General features: G+C 32.6%; 1 long non-coding RNA gene across 1 annotated transcript; it reads right to left on the bottom strand.

Annotated features, from left to right (window-relative positions):
• Window positions 1-1531: 1531 nt before the first annotated feature.
• LOC139357001 (uncharacterized) lies at window positions 1532-16421 on the bottom strand. Its single transcript, XR_011609607.1, has 4 exons — window positions 16170-16421; window positions 11890-12002; window positions 2809-3033; window positions 1532-1832 (listed from the first exon to the last, which is right to left on the bottom strand). It is a non-coding gene; the product is annotated as an uncharacterized lncRNA (long non-coding RNA).
• Window positions 16422-18053: the final 1632 nt, after the last annotated feature.

Here is an 18053-nt window from a genome sequence, read left to right as displayed (position 1 = left end):
GCCTGCTATTTGTTAGAAAAGAAGTGATTACTTGGGCTGCTTTTTGTTAGAAGGGAAGTTCTGCCAAGGAATGTTTTGCCCTTACTATCTGCCCAAAATAATTGTTTTCTGTCTCCTGTTATCACTGCAGGAATGAGCCTCATCAATGTTGTTATTCTCTAGGATACCATTTCATTTCCTCTATTTCTCACTTCACTATTGCCTCTTCAAATACACTAGCTAGGCTTCCAGTGTCAGCTACACGCTAATAACTTTTATTTTTAACTAAAATGTAAGTATAACAGATCATACCCATACAGAAAATAACATAAACCCTAAATTTAACAAGTTGACAAAAAGTGAAAACTAGTAACTGCCACTCAGATCAAATAATTGAGTATCACAACACTTCAGATTTTTATTGTCTTTTAATTCAAAATGTGTTCTATATTTCCTTTTGATTTTTGTTTTTGATCTATGAATTATTTAGAAGTTTTTTGTTTGATTTCCAAGTATTTGTGAGTTTACTAAGTATCCTATTGACATTGAATTTTATTTAATTCTGTGAAGTTAGCGAATATTCTGTGTATGGTTTCAATCTTTTTAAATTCTTTGAGACGTGTTTTACGGACCAGCATATGGTCCTTCTTTATGAATGCACCACATACGCTGGAAAATAATTTCAAATACGCTGATCTACAAATGCCAATTAAATCAAGGTGGTTAACAGTGTGAGTCATATCATCAAATATAATTTTGATTTTTGACCTAGTTGCTTGATCAATTGCTAAGACAGAGTTTTGAAACTTTCATACTAAAATTAAAGATTTGCCAATTTATCAGTTTAATTCCTCTGTTTGATAATTAAGCCTCTGTTTAAGGAAATACACATTTAAAATATATGCTCCTGATGAAATGTCTCTTTTATCATTATGTAATGTCTCTCAGTATCTCTAGTAATACGTTGGTTTGAAATCTATTTTATTTGACATTCATATAACCCTCCAAGTTTATTTTTCTTATTTTATTGTATATCTTTTTCTATTCATTTACTTTCAACCTATGTCTTTATATCTAAAGTTTCCTCTGCAGAAAGCATAGAGGTGAGTCTTGCTTTTTATCCATTCTATTAATTTCTATCACTCAAAAGGTATTGTTGGATTTATGTCTACTATTTTATTATTTGTTTTTTTTTCTTCTTTTCACTCCCTTTTCTGCCTTTATTTGGATTATTTAAACATTTTTAGTACTCTACTTCATTTTGCCTATTCCACTTTTATCTATATTGGTTGCTGTAGTTACATACATATGTATTCTTTCATAGTTCACTTAGAGTTAATATTACATTGCTTCTTGCAAAACTTAGAAACTTTGCATCTATATAAGTTTCTCATACTTCTATTTGCTGCTGTTTTTTATGTTAAAGTAGTCTTACAATATGCATTTACATACACTGAAATTCACATTAGCCATATTATAATTTTTGTTTTAAATAGTCATATGTTTTTAAAGATGATAGAATAAAAAAATTATTTTCTTTTTACCCAGATAATATCAATTTCTTATTTTCCTCATTTATTTTCAAAGTCAAGTCCTCCCTTTGATATAATTCCCTGTAGGCTGACAAACTTCTTTTGGCTGTTCTGATAAAATAGGACTGCTGGTGAAGAATTCTCATAGTTATCTTTTATCTGAAAACATCTTCATTTTGCCTTCATTTCTGAAGGGTAACTTCACTAAATAAAGAATTCAAGGTTGGCTTTTTATTTCTTTTAGACATCAAAGATGTTCCGTTCTTATCTAGCTTCATTGGTTCCTGATGTGAAATCTGCTATCATTCAAATCACTGTTCTCTATATCAGAAACAAAGGCAAAATAAAGACATTTTTAGATAAGGTTTATATATTAGAAAACTGTATTCAGCAATGTATTGACGTATGTCATAATTCTATTGGTCAAAATTGAATTTATAGGTAGCTGAAATCATTATGGCTAACTTAACCAAGAAAGACTTTATTAGCATTCTGCCATAGAATTAAGCCACAAGGAGCTACCTCCTCTTCTGTGATGAACTTGCTTTCATATCAGGAAGCCACTGAAGAATCAGACATTTTCAATGGTGTAGCAAAAGTTACAGGTAAATAAATTTTTGAACCATGACTTCCACTTTTATTTTTACTTTTCTTATTTTCTGCAACTGCATTTAATTAGGTAGAAGTAAACTATACAAAGAACCCCAGCTAAAGATGAGCTTCAGAAATGTAGCTTTAAGTTTTCTAGCCACTACACTAAAAGAAAACTGATGGAATACAGTAATGCATAGTTCTCAACCTTTCCCTACACTGAAAGTTACCAAACAGTAATAACAACTATACAACCATCCCATATACAAATGCAAATTTCTTACTGTCTGTCAAAGAGAAAGAAATAAAGTCCCAACAATTTATACATCAATTTCTGGATGATTGCTATTCCTCTTCTAATTCAATCATAATTACACATTGATACTGTGAAATATATGTGCTATGTCATAAAGATAAGCAGTACCAACACCAGCTATATGCTACATAAAACATTAGGGGAATATAAAAATATAAAATAATTTAACAAATAATAATTAATATATTAATCTTTATTAAATCAGCATACACTAAGAATGTATAAATTAATTTTAATATAAACATAACAAAAAAAAGTATGGGTAACTATCATAATTCTAGTTGTATTATGCTCTGTATATTGACTTGTCCTCATTCTTTAACTTTTATCATTGGCTAACAGAAGATGCTCAAGGGGATACCTTGAATGTTATATGAATCGCTCTCTGACCTTATTTTGTGGCAGCTATATTTCCACTTGATTTTCAGGATCAAACAACCAATCTAACATGGTAAACCCCTCTTGTTTTCCTGTTCGCCTTTTAGCTGCAGACTGTGACAAATTCAAATTAACCATATATTCTCAATGGCCAGTGCAATAGAAACACTGTTCCATCTCCTTGTGCAAGCATTCTTCCTTGGACACTAAGATCTCCAACCAGCAGATCCCAATGTCCTGGGTTTAGAAACAAACATTCTGTTGGAGTTCATTAAATTAAATATAGTGACATGTGCCAGTCCTACTTCCAACTCTTATTTTTAGACTTAAACATGGTTATAAGATCACAAAGCTAAAACATGGCAGACTCAGGAGAGAAACAGGTACAATGCCCATTCCCATAGCTCATAGAATGCCAAAGGTAAAAGAGCTTGCAGAGACTTAACCAGAAATCACACTGTCACTTAAGAAGATACATTTTAAACTCTCTTTCTTGTACTTTCAAGGATTTTCTTTTATGTAATACGGCATTATTAATGAAATAAATGACAGGAGTCACTTTGATTTCTGTAAATGTACAGAGATTTTGCAATGAAAAACAAAAGGGATACACTGAAGACTATACTTGACATTCAGTAATTATTTGGGGAATGGAGTAATAAGTGAGGGAGAAATCTGAGCATTTTTATCATTGTCATATGCTTCTTTTTTTTTTTTTTTTTGAGATGGAGTCTCGCTCTGTCACTCAGGCTGGAGTGCAGTGGCGCGATCTCAACTCACTGCAAGCTCCGCCACCTGGGTTCATGCCATTCTCCTGCCTCAGATTCCCGAGTAGCTGGGACTACAGGCACCCGCCACCTCGGCCGACTAATATTTTGTATTTTTAGTAGAGACGGGGTTTCACCATGTTAGCCAGGATAGTCTCCATCTCCTGACCTCGCAATCCGCCCGCCTCGGCCTCCCAAAATGCTGGGATTACAGGTGTGAGCCACCGCACCTGGCTGTCATATGCTTATTAAAGTGAAAAATTATTTCGGAAACTTAACAAAATCTCCTTTATTAAAAGTTACTTTTTCATATTAGAAATTTAACTTTTATCGTTGATTTTACTTTTTTCTTGACTGAGTAAATCTAGAGAGATACCAAAAGAAGACCATCTAACCGTAACTAAAAATCCACAATAAGTTAAATCAGCCAATTCTGGCATGATTCTTGTTTTGTTTCTAGGAACATTCAGTTATTTTACATCTTTCAGAGTTATTAATTAGTGATGAGTGTCATAGAATGTATTCATATATTATAAATTGGGTAAATATCACAACAATGATTAAGAACAATGACAGAGTTAGAAAACAGCTTTCTAAGTCACAGAAATAAGTTAATAATTCTGAAGTAAATGGAATAGATTTGAAAATTAAACATCATACTTTTGTGTAATTAATGATCAAAGATCAATCATATGAAATTTTAATATATTTTAAACTAAGCAGCAATAAAAATGTGGCATAGACATATTTGTAAAATGCAGCTCAACAGTGAAACTCTAAAGAGCTTTGTTGTTATTTTTGCTTTTTAATGCATATGTTAGAAAGGAAGAAAAAAAGTGGAAAACTTAGTGATTCAAGCTTCCATCTCAAAATCTAGAAAGAGAACAGTAAATTAAACACAAAGAATATACTGGAGGGAGAAAATGTTTTCTAAGGTGAGCAAACCCATTAAAATATAAAGTACATATACATTAGAAAAAGTCCAAGTATACAATAGAGAAATGAACTAAGTCAAAATTTGGTTCTTTGGGAAAATGAATAAAATTAATAAGTGATAGCAAGATAAAAAAAATGAGAAAAACACAAATTACCAATATCAGAAATGAAGCTGTGGTGGGGGTGACCATCATTATAGACCCAACAGATATGAAAAAGTCTATAAGAGGATATTAAGAAAACCTTATATATTAAAACAGTTCATTATTTAGATGAAAAAAATCATCTTAAAAAACAACATACCCAAACTGATAGAAACACATCAAAAATCTGAATATTATTAATCTATTAGAGGAATTAAATCCATACTTTAAAAACTTTCCCACAAGGAAATCTTCTGGCTCAGATAGCTTCACAACCACAGTCATATTTGTTCAAATATTTAAGGAAGAAATAATTTCACACAGTCTTACACAAATTCCTCTAGAGAATAGAAAGAAGGGGAATTCTTCCCACCTTGTTCTATGGGATTATCGTAATTCTGATATTTCAAAACCTGAAAGCCTTCATATGGGCTTGGGAGGTAGAGTGATGAGTTACATAAATATGTGTAATTAAGGAGAGGGTTTTAAATAACCTCATTTTACCAAACATTGAGAGTTGATTGCTAGAGAAAACCAGTACATATCTAGACTTCAAACCTCACTTTTGGCCTGGTGATTTTCCTTGTGGTTTGGAAGGACTCTAGTATAAAAGGAGATGACAGAAGAGTTTAATGGCATAGTGCTAGTATAGGATGGTACTTGAGACGTCAAACATTATCCTGTGAATTGATTCGATTTATCTATTTTGAATGTCCAGTTTATAATTACAGCTTCAGACACCATATAGAGTTAAACCTGAATCTTCGTAAATGTGCCATAAATGGTGTATCTTATGTTAGGGATGTATGTAACCAATCCTTTTAAGTTCATAGCCTTATTTTGCTGATTGCAATGATTACTTATAGAATCTCTCATTTTAAACTCAGCAAAGCATCAATAATTTTATAATCCATCACAACCTATTTTTTACTATTCTATTTCCAACTTATTTTATATTTTAAGACATTTCTCATAGTATACATAACTTTCTAGTTATTACTTAACATATAAAAATAAATATTGTCCCAGATAAACAGTTTGATGGCTGAATAATTATAATTTGATTAGACAGTTTGTGAGGTCTAAGAAAATCTTGGTGAAAGGCTGTGGTTATAAACAGAAATTTATTTGCATAAAAACAATGTTCACATTAAGTAATTTTGTCCATGGCATTGGAGAAAAAGGAATTAAGCATTGACCTATAATCCATTTATATTTTAACTGCTAAGGGATCTCCTGGGAAACAAAAGAGGCCAGAAGACCTAGTCTACTTTCTTTGTAAATGTGCTGACAGTTGACGTCATAGTAACTTATCTAACAGTATTAGTATCACTCACATAAGTAGGATAATTAGAAGAGCCTGATAAAATATATCTTAGTAGCGGCCGGGCGCGGTGGCTCAAGCCTGTAATCCCAGCACTTTGGGAGGCCGAGACGGGCGGATCACGAGGTCAGGAGATCGAGACCATCCTGGCTAACACGGTGAAACCCCGTCTCTACTAAGAAATACAAAAAACTAGCCGGGCGAAGTGGTGGGTGCCTGTAGTCCCAGCTACCTGGGAGGCTGAGGCCGGAGAATGGCGTGAACCCGGGAGGCGGAGCTTGCAGTGAGCTGAGATCCGGCCACTGCACTCCAGCCTGGGCTACAGAGTGAGACTCCGTCTCAAAAAAAAAAAAAAAAAAAAAAAAAAATATATATATATATATATATATATATATATATCTTAGTAGCATGTCCCAGCTTTAGGATCATTAAACTAGAGATACTTCAGATAGCTTACTTTTATGACATTGTCTAAGATGCCAGGCCTATAAATTGATATCAATTTATAAGAAACCATTTTATAAAATACCAAAGGTACACATACATAACCTAATTTACCAAGAACTTACCAGTTGTTTAATGTGACTACTTTTGTGCTTATAAAGTACCCCAATATACTCTTGAGAAGATATTTTGATACATTTCTATTGTTTTGTTCCTTTTAAAATAAGATATAAAATTTCCACTCAAAGCTATGATAAAGTAACCTGTGGTAAAGTAAATTAATATCAATTTATAGACATGGCATCTTAGAAAATGTCATAAAAGTAAGCTATCCGAAGTATGAAACAGGTATGTTTCAAAATCTAAATGATCCCCACTGTATGAGATAATAAACCTTGTACCTTACATTGAAACATCACTTACTGCGAGCCAGCGAGTGTGTGTCTGATAAAATAACATCTGGAGAGCTGCTAGAGACCAAGAATAATCCTATCAATATTATCACTTACTTTCTCATAGAATGAGAAGCCTAAGTCCAGTGTCAGTAAACCATCAAACAACTTGATACTTGTAGTATGTAAAGTGATGATTAACTGTTCACTGAGTTCTTTGGCTGAGTATCTGTGATTTGGTGACTATTTATAGCATGCTTTACTAGCAGAATACTGACATCTAGGGGCCTTAATTTACATTAACTGAAAGGGCTTAAGAGTGATCACACTAATTAGAGTCATATCTATTCCAGCTAAGATTGTCTCAGGAAAGGTGTGAAAAGACAGGAACTCTAGCTTACTACTAACCTAAAAATATTAATTTCATATCGATTGGCTAGGGTACATTCTGCAGACATAAAACTTTATACAATTGTAAAGAGTCAGCATTCTTCATATTGACAGCAGATAATGAAAAAAGCAGAGGCAAGTTGATTCAAAATGGTCAAAGGAATGTCTTATATTGATGGAAAAGCAATGCGAGCTAGTAACTGGTGTCTTTATCCCAAAGCACACATTTAGAATGTGCATATTGTCTTATTTTTTTTCAAGTCTTACTATGTAATTGATACTTGACATTGAAATAGAGGATAGTCAAGGTATAAATAGCTTGGAAACCAATAAAACACTGAACAATTAAACTTCCACCAACACACAGACACTTTTACAAAGTTTCTTCCTGAATAGCTAGCAGCAGCTGTAAGAGGAAACCATCAGCCCACACTAACCAAGAAAAACAACACAGATTTAATCTATTGCATAAGTATGCCCAGGAGCAACGGAAACTTTATTAAAAGACATGCAATCTTGTGGAGACCTAACTTATGGAGACAATAATACCTTTTAAAAATACATTTATGCTTTTACAGCTTTGAGGAAACCATGCATTTTATAAAATACTGAAGGTAGACATGTATAATCTAATTTGCCAAGAACTTACCAATTTTCGATGTGACTACTTTTGTGTTTATAAAGTACCACAATATATTCTTACCTTGAGAAGATATTGTAATACATTTCTATTGTTTTGTTTCTTTTAAAATATGATACTAAAGTGCCACTCAAAGCTGTGAATAAAGTAACCTGTGGTAAATCTTCCTTAGAAGACAATTAGAAGAAGAACAAAATAAAATTAAATTAAAAAACAGAAAAAAGAAAATTATGTATGAAGACAGGGGAGATTAGCCGATACAACCAGAATTTCAAATGGCAAAACCATGCAGGTGACTGAACAGCACAGAGAGGTAAGCCAACATTCTGAACTGGCTAACTGGCTAACTTCCTTTGAGTTTTTGCTGATTCTGGGTTGAGGTCAAGAGACTGAGGATGTGGCAAATAAGTCAGGTAAATTGTGCTATTAAGCAAAAAAAAAAAAAAAAAAAAAAAATCAGTAGAAATTATGGAAGTATCTTGAGCCCAAAATTTAAAAAACTGGAGACTTGAAAGACTAGGAGTGTGGAGTGTGATAAGTGAGAAACAGATATCAGAGAAACATCCTCTCTGCTAGTTTAACTGTGACAATATGATGAATTCTAAAGCTGTGCAAAAGGAATTCTAAAGCTGTGTAAAAGGTTAAAGATAGGCCAAGCAAAAACTTCATAGGATAAAGTTTTAAACAGTCTCATAGTAACTGGGAGACAAGAGCAAGAATTCTGGAAACACAGGAAGATGGGAGAGGAGCCACTATGACTTCTCTAGGGCCTAGAACCCCTGGAAGACTACACCTTAGAGCAGGGAAGGTGGGAGACAAACAACAAATGAACAAAGGATTCTCAAAACTGGGACTCAAGATGGAGTCTAGTAGGCCCTTGATTAGATTAAGTGGGTTCACCTACCTTCTATCTTCCTAGCAAAGAGGGACAGTAAATTATTCAGCAGCTCTACATTACTTTTTCAACAATATGTAGGTTTGAATTCACAAGTGTATCAAGGGATTTAAGAAATAATCAAACATCAGAAAATACAGTAGAAAAAATATAGTCCTAAATATATCTATCTCCAAAACTAAATCTGATACTTAGTGTAAATAAATTTCTAAAGCTACAACGAAAGGGACAAAATGTTCAGAAAACACTTCAAACCATGGGGGGGGAAAAAAAAACCCTATATTTATTTAATATAGTCAGAGTATTAAGTGATCTGAAGATACAGCACCATGCCATGAAGTCTAATGTTTCCACGCTACTCTTAACCATAAATGCAGTGTTTCCCAGGTGGTTGACCTGAAATTAGTCATTGATCATACTCTTTTCCGTACTGCATAAACAGAAATTGAGGAGACACTTGTTTCTCTTTACAGATGTTGATTAGCTTGAAAAACACTAAAGTGTGTCCAGCTAGAATAAAGATGAAAAAATATTAAGAATAAGACTTAGTTTGATCTGTTATCTACCAATATATTCTGAATGATTATTTATAACCACATCCATGGATCATTCAGTTCTTTAAACATACTAATGTGTTTTTGTAGCTGTTCTGTGGAAGTAATGCAAAAAAAAATTACTGTTGTATCATTTTAGAGCAAAAGTGTCAATAAATGATGGGGAACACAGCATGTTAAGGGAAGAATACATAGGAAAAGTAGATGCTATAGTTAAATTTTTAGGCATATTTTCATAAAACCATCTAATTAAAGTTATCAATTCAATGAAAATTCCAGTAAGCCAAATAATGTTTTTAATTTTAACACTTCCTTATTTTAATCATTTTCTAATCTGACCATACAATCAAATGTTTCCATTGGTGCCATCACTTTCAATCTCACAAAAAACTTTCTCCTATCTAGAAGTATACATTGTATCTATCTCTAACATTTATTTTCCATTCCATTTTTCAGGCATAAAAATTCTTCCTTCAAGTTTTAAAAAATATAATTGTTAAATATAATATAAAATTTTAAAATATTATTAAATATAATTTATTTTCTCTCCTATTTGTTTTCTCCTGTCATCTTTGTCTATTTCTTTTGCTGAATTTTCTTCTCTTTTTACCTCAATTATATTTTTGTGATTTTTTGAGGCTACAATGTCAGAAATACTTTTTGTGATGGTCACTCAACAAGTATTTTTAATGTAACAATTTCTAAGTCATACTTTTAAGAATGGTAGTATAAGGCCACTTAAGGTGTTTTATTTAAATTTCAAGTGTGGGATTATAGTTTGGAATTATAAAAAATGTAACTGAAAAACTGATGAAAGAAATGATATGTTCTACTAATAACAATCATGAAGCAAAATGTCAGTTTTCCTAATAAGAGTTAATGGTGAGAATAAAGTCAGTGAATGTCATGTGGAAACATATTTCAGTAAACTGATTGAAAAGTTCACACTGCAATTTTTCCCTTTGGTGTTAATACGAATGAAGGAAGAAAAAAGAAAATGTAAGCATGACTTCTGAAGTACCTACTAAAAGATGTGTTTCATGTACATTATTTTGTTAATCCTCACAATAGCCCAGTGAGGTATTAAATTTCAACTTTAGAGATGAATAAACAAGGCTCAGAGAGTTTGAGTAACTTTTGCTTATCACAGAGTTTCAAAGTGCTTGCCCAACCAATAAAAGTTTCAGGTTTGGGAAAAAAAATTGTAAAAGAAAAGTGAGATGATAAATAGAGTGGTAAATTGGAAGAGACTCCAGACTTGGTGTCTAGAAATGTGGATTTGTATCTTGGATCTCCCATTTACTAACTCTGTATTCTTGGGTTAGTCATTCAAACTCTTTTAATCTTGATTTTATTTTTTCTTTAGTTATATTGGAGTTTGAAGGGAACAGAAATAGCTCAACTTTCTTCACCAATGTTCAGAACCAACAGGGGCAAGGCAAATGGAGAGGACGATGTTATCTTTATTAATAAAACTAAAATTGGAAAATATAACTGAAGTCGACTGGCTAGAAGAACTACCCCATCATGTAGACTTCAAGACAGCGCTCCACCAAGGAGAGAGTACATAGAGGCTAAATAGTCTTTATTTTTATAAAATTCAGACAAATGGCTTCATTCACTAATCAGACAACCCATTGCATCTCTGTGGAAAGGTGTGAGGTGTATGGAGTATGGAAAGAGGTCAGGAGTTTTTAGAAGAAGTTCTACCTGAGAAGTCCAGAGGTATGATATTTTACAGAGAAGTTTAAGACATGGGTAGTATGTATAGAATCTATTGATTCCACTGCCAATGAAACACAATTTTTTTAAAGACACATATGGGTATTTTAACAATGTTGTCATACATATCTCAGAGAAAATTTTTGAGGCCCAAGTAAGATATAAGATAAAAGTACTTTGGAAACTGTAATGTTATTTACAAATGTAAGACATTATTATAATTCACGTAAAGTATCTTGTCAATTAAACATCTTTATCCTTTGACTTTCAGCTGCGTCCTTCAAGGAAGCTCCAAGATGTTCTTTAATATAGGTTTTTGACTGAATTGTAAATTGTTTTAAGGAATTGACATTTACTGGGAAACTCTTGGGGGCCAATCACTGTGGTTTGCATATGCTTTTAATTTAACATCCAGAAATGTGCTAATAATTTGCAAATAAATCTGTGTCTCAGAGGAGTTATGCAACATGTCCAAATTTACACAGCTCGTATAGGTGTTATCTGGAAAAGCCAGTGGGATGGGGAAATTGGTTGAAGATCATTATTACCCTTTGAATTTTCACTGTGCTGGAGACAGTTGACTAAAATTTTGGTGTAAAGAAAAATCTTTAACCAATATTTCCTATCATAAAATTTTAAATTAATATCTATATATTAAAATGCATTTCTAAATGTTAAAATATATTTTAAACATCAAACCAAATGTTGGCTCCTTTCTGGTACAAAAGCTTGATTTTATTGTTTTGCCTCCTTAATGATTTTCAGTGTAACAAATAACATCCCAATGAGCAAAGGGTAATGCTATTTTTAGTCTTGATTCCTTAAGTTTATTGCTCAGAGAAAGCCATGAGCTGAAGACTGGATTAATTATAACTATTTCTCTTACTTGAGGATGTCTTGGTTCATTTGAAACCTGCCAGTGACCCTTTGTGTCTCCACTGTACAGGTTTGCCTTGCCTTTGACTCTTCGTTGTCTCTACACATTATGTGACAATCATTCTAGGGGAAAAACAAACACATTAATGCCATCCTTGGTATCACATGAATTGAATTATTATTAAAGTTCTCAGAAGGAAGCAGCCGATTTCAACAAATCATGTCAGGCACATGTCTAAAATTTCCAGTGATAATGATGGTATTGAACTACAGTGGTCACACTTGGAGACCTTTCAGAGGAATTCTGTGATGTGTAGAAAGATTTAATGTGTTTCACTAGTTTTTAGTTGAAGTCATATTTGCTAAAGGCATAAAAAGAGTGAAAAATTTAAAAAGAGTTTATATCATCTTACAGGCTGAACAACTCAGTTCTGTCTGGGAACAATAAAATGCTAGCACCTGGGCTAGGTTAATTATCAAAGTCAATAATCTAAAATGATGATGTAGTATATATTATGTTAGAGCTCTAGTCAATCATTAACACCACAAATAGGTATCAGCTCTATGAAATCAAATATATAAGTAATTGAGTAGATTTTGTTCATTTTAATTTAAATTTCTGATGTTACTGTATGTATAATGATTATCATATGTTTCTGGAGTGCCAGTAGGTGTTAAATCAAACTCTGCAATGTATGCCTTAACAAATTGAAAGATGCATTTTTTCATTAAGGGATACTGTCAAAGACTGATGGTGGTTGTAGGAGTACATAATATGGAAACGTCGGAAGGTAACCTAAAATAATTCAAAGAATAGCATCCACATTCATTAAACATTAATATAATCAAAGCACTGTCACAGATAACATGAGATACCACAATTGCATATCTATCACCAAGTGGAACATCAATTTAAAGAGATGATTCAGATCAAGGTCTCCATTTTATATTCATACTATGTAATTGCCTTTGTGGCTTAGGGAACAAGTGAAAAAAATGTGGCTAAAACCTCACAGGTCCCCCAAAATAAATTTACATATTATACATTTGTTTCTGCTGATTAATTCATGTGACAACATAAAATTTTAAATGTACATAAACAAGTTTTTGCAAAAATATTTTATCTCCAATTATCCACACTCCATCTAATGGAAATTACATGTTTACCTCCATAATTTTATTTAAATGTATAAGAAATGCATTAAAAGTAAAAGCAGATATTTTCATTTAAATTATAACTGTTCTCAGAGAATGTGTACTATAAAAATTCTTCTAAACAGAACTGTTTAGTTTTGTTTTCAACACATTTTTACATCACCAGCATACACAAAGAAACCCAGAATTTCAAACAATAGCACATAACACTGTTCACATTATTTACCAACAAATATAAAAATTGCTGATGGAAAAATACTAGAAAAAGCATATATATTATCAGTATGTGCTAATAATATAATGTAAAGTTGGCCAGCTTTTTAAATGCATAATACAATAGTAGAGCATTTATTCATTCCTAAATAAAGCCAAAATAGTACATTAGGCATTTTGAGTCATAAGGAACGGACATAGCTAAGTAACCTGTTAGGCATTTATTATATAAACACAAAACCCAAAATTTATTTGGGCTTTGGAGGACTGAAACAATAGTTGGAACTAGTCCAGTTACTATGGAGACTCTTGTGATCCATAAGAAGTACTGGACACTGATATGCCATCCTATAGAAGCTAGCTTTTGTTTCTGCCCCCAATCTATTGATTTCACCATAATGACAACTGAGCTCTTTACTATTTTTAACCCCACTGTCTGTGCCTCTAACACAGTCTCTGATTCTCCTTCTCGCTCCTGAAATCAAAATGTAACAAAAATGAGAGTATGAATGAATATCATTAGTCATCACCCCATCAGGAGCAGTTCTCAAGCCAAGTCATTTCATATCTAGCCTACATAGAGAAGGGTTGGGCTGTAGGGTTGGGTCAATCAATGGCTTGCATGAAAACGAAAGCATATGATAAAATGATAGGTGAATTATAAAGAAGAAGCTGCTGTGGTCACATTATTCAGATGGGAGCATAGCCCCCTAGGATACTTAGTGTGTCATGAACTTGTCTCCTGTGAAATTGTGCAAAAATTATATATTAAATAGATTGTAAAAATGACTAAAGAAAATGCAACTTTTTAATGGGATTTCAGTCTCAAACCATTATTTGTATGTATTTAAGTAGGATCTTATTTAAACTGCTCTCATAAGGGTTTGGGTTATTCTTCCTAGTTAGGTTTACAATATTTCCCCCGCCAAAACCTTCAGCCTTTGATCTATCATGGGTCATAAAACAACTCTTGAAAATATGTAGTCAACCTAACTCACTACTTCTCCTTAAAGGGTCATGTACCACTTTACCAAGGAGAGTTTATTTGTCTATCTATCTATCTATCAATCAATCAATCATCTATCAACTGTATCTATATATAAGCATATATACATTTAATATTACAGAAATATAGATCATGTGTCATAGATATTAAATAGTGGGAAAAAATCAAGTTTTTACAAAAGATGGGAAAATTCTAGAAGGCATAACCTAGGCACTTCATAGAACATAAAAGCAATTATTTGGATAATTGAATCAGTTGTCTTAATCTTTTTTAAATGTGAGATTCTTTATTTGTTTATTTAAATACTATTACTGAATTGAAAATTCATGTTTTACATCTAAGAAACCAAAGATTTTTGTAAGCAACATTTTTCTCGCAGTTAAAAAATAATCCCTTTTTAAGGTATAATACATCATAAAATTCTTTAAATTAAGAAAATTTTCATGTTCCTAGATAAACATTCTTGGTTAGCAAGTAACAAATGTCATGTTTCTATTAAGAAAATATACCTTTATGAGTTGTTGCCTTGCATTGTATGTTTATTTCATGTCCATTGCCCTCACTAAACTTAAGTTTTTCACACTCTGAGTAATATTTTTAATCTCTATACCACCAGTGACTATAATACTTATTTAATACATGCTACTTTCTTAATTTACTTGCTATGAAAAATAAATGACTTCAATAATAAGCAGAATTACACACATTTAGAGTTATTAGATTTCATCTTTGCATTAAGTCAAAGACTACAGGTGACCTTTAAAAAAGCAATTGATGGGTGAAGAGAAGTTGCTGAAAGTAACATGGACCTTCAAGAAATCCTTCATGAAAGGAAGAATGAAGAGATAGTTGACTTAGTGCAAGATTGACAAGAAGACTTTAATTGTTTGAGGAGAATGAAAATGAAATCTGTGTTTATAGAACAGAATGAGCAGGTAAAGCAGGAGAATTATTTGAAGAGTTGAGAAAAATAGGAGCTATCCTTTTCAGAAAAGATAAATAAATCTAGCAGGAGGCAAAAGAGAAAGGATCAAGAGGAAAACAGGACACAAGAAGGAATTCTTCCTTAAGATGAAATTGATGGTAATAAGAATATACTCTGAATAAATGCATTCAGTTAGGCCACTGAATACAATATTATGCAATTATTCTATCTTATTTCATTATTTAATAGGAAAAAGAAGAATTAAAACATTATTTTAAAATTATTTATTGTCTCTGACAACCACCAAATTCTTAGTTCATTTTGTGTGTGTGTGTGTGTGTGTGTGTGTGTGTGTGCGTGTGTATGTGTATATATATACACACACACAATATTTTCTGGAAAAATATTACATAAATGGTGAGCTTCCATATGTAATTTTAAAAATCAGTGAACATGACAGCTAATACAGTTAAAATTAGATATTATGAGCCTTTTCTATAAGATCATTTAAGCATGAAAGCTTCTGTGTCAGCAGCTTACTCATGCTGTTACATAAATGAATAGGCTGGAAAACAGAAATAGCTTGCTTCATACACAATTTTAGTTTCCCTTTTTTCTTAATAGATCTTGGTTTAGACAAGACAACCAAGCAAATAAAAAACATTTCAGCATAAATTATCCAGAAATATATTTATAAATACACAAAGATACACAAACAAACACACATACATACACATACGTCATTACAATTTTGAAGATTCTGTTTTCCAAAAACAGGAAAGCCTCTGACACTAGGCAAATAGGCCATGGTTGATTCATTCTAGTAAAACTCTATATTCACTCAGTGGCTTTCACTGGGAAGCTCATGCAAAAAGCTGTGTCTGAAATATTACAGTGAAAAGCCCACACCACGCTGAAGAGAAGCAGTAAAAACCCTACTCCAATGTGGAGACGAAGCATCACACCAAAAACAGCATTTAGTCCCAACTACCTTTGAAACCTCTGAGTGGGTCCACCACAGCTACCGAGCTCAGATTTTTCAGAGATATTTTATCCAGCCCGTTTTTTTCACCTACACTTGCATTCAAAGCTAAATGCACAAAGAGTAAGAATAACCCTGAGTTCCTACTCATACTATATAGCCAGCCATTAGCATCACAAGGCCTGATGCAGTTTCTGCCTCCTGAACTTAGACATGAGCACAGGAGAGACACAGCAGAGCTCCTGCACAATGGTGCTATGAGCCGTCAGTGTAGGATGTGAACAACAGTTACCAAGGGACTACCAAGGCATGCCATTCGTTCAGCCATACGTCATAGAGACTCTTGGGAAGGATTCCATTAGCAGCAGCCGACTGTTGCCTCTTGGCACTGGGAGTGATATTGTCGGAGGAGGTAATGATTGTTAGACTGTGTGGGGCTGACAGCCAACATGTACCGATGCACATGAAGAGGCCCACGTGATCTTCTGTACAAGGTTGCATGTTGGGACCAGTCTCTGTGTCGAAGAATCTGAAAGGACTTATGTGTCCTGTAGCCAATATCAGACAAGCAATTAATTTTAGCTGGATCTAACTGTGAACAACTCTCTGCATTTACAGACATATGTTCAACAGTTCTATCATCAATTTGTGAAACTAACAACTAAACTGATAACTAAATCCAGGGTTTTGGCTCAGAGTTCCTGACTCCCAGGAAAGCTTCCTATGCTAGAAGACGATACTCTTACGGGCCTAGAGTGTCACTAACTGACTGCAAGGCCCTCAAGCATATTTATGCACAGTGAACTTGCTAAAATTTAGGAAATGTGTATCTTGTCATATTATGATTTATTCTGTTTATGGTATTTAACAGAACTTCAATTTAGAATGCAAATTATTGCTATTTGCTTTAAATCTTTTAAAGAAAAAATAAAGATTGGCTTTTTATTTTTAAAGAGAAACCTTTTGTCATATATGTAACATATATATGTAGCTATAATCATTATACAATTTCACCTAATTTGGTTACAAATGCCATTCAACTAAAGAGTGATATAAGTTATATGACTTTACTTGTTAAGAAAAAATGGAACGAGAGAGGCTAATCATAGATTATACAGACCTTCTTAGTTGCATTCTGCTATATCTTATAACATATTTTTATTTAACCTCAGAACTTGTTCATTTTATAATATTTAGGCAGAGATATTATTTGCTATATCTATGCATAATTGTGAAATTATAATTAATTTGAGAGTTTTTTACTATTGTTCCATTCACTTTCTTATTTGATAGTATTGACTAAAATGATGATGATAATGATTCTACAATGTCTCCAGGACAGTATAATGTTATAGCAGAGATTCAGAAAAATGAATTTTCTTAAACAGTTTATGCAAAATATAAGTGATAATGATAAATAATAAATACTGTCAGTGGTATCCAGAACAGCAAGACAGGAAAGGCTTGACCCAGGGTGCATATGTCTTCAACTGGCACAAAATGATCTGTCTAATTTTGTTGGAGATACAGAATGTGTAGCATTATAAGCTGAAAAATAAAGCTCACTTATCGCACCCAGGGACTTTTACATCTGTCTACTTTTAACAAGTATCTGTGAAATTTGTGAAATTTATACAAGGTGATCAGCCAATAACTCATGATATTCATTAAAATTGTACAGGATTCTACATAATAAAAAAATAATTTTTAAATAAAAACATTATTATTGTTTTGTACTTGCAAAATGATAAATGAATCCTTTCATAGCCATAATAGAAATTACTAGGACATTTCCCACAGTGGTAAAAAAAAAAAAAAAAAAAGAAGATTTATTTATTCCACTTAAATTTCCTTCTTTGCACATTATAATGCTTTATTTTTTTGAGACAGATC

Source organism: Macaca nemestrina, chromosome 11, assembly GCF_043159975.1.
Source record: "Macaca nemestrina isolate mMacNem1 chromosome 11, mMacNem.hap1, whole genome shotgun sequence".
In the NCBI taxonomy this organism is placed as follows: domain Eukaryota; kingdom Metazoa; phylum Chordata; class Mammalia; order Primates; family Cercopithecidae; genus Macaca; species Macaca nemestrina.
The sequence above is the reverse complement of the archived record's forward strand: the minus strand, read 5'-3'. Positions and strand labels throughout refer to the sequence as shown.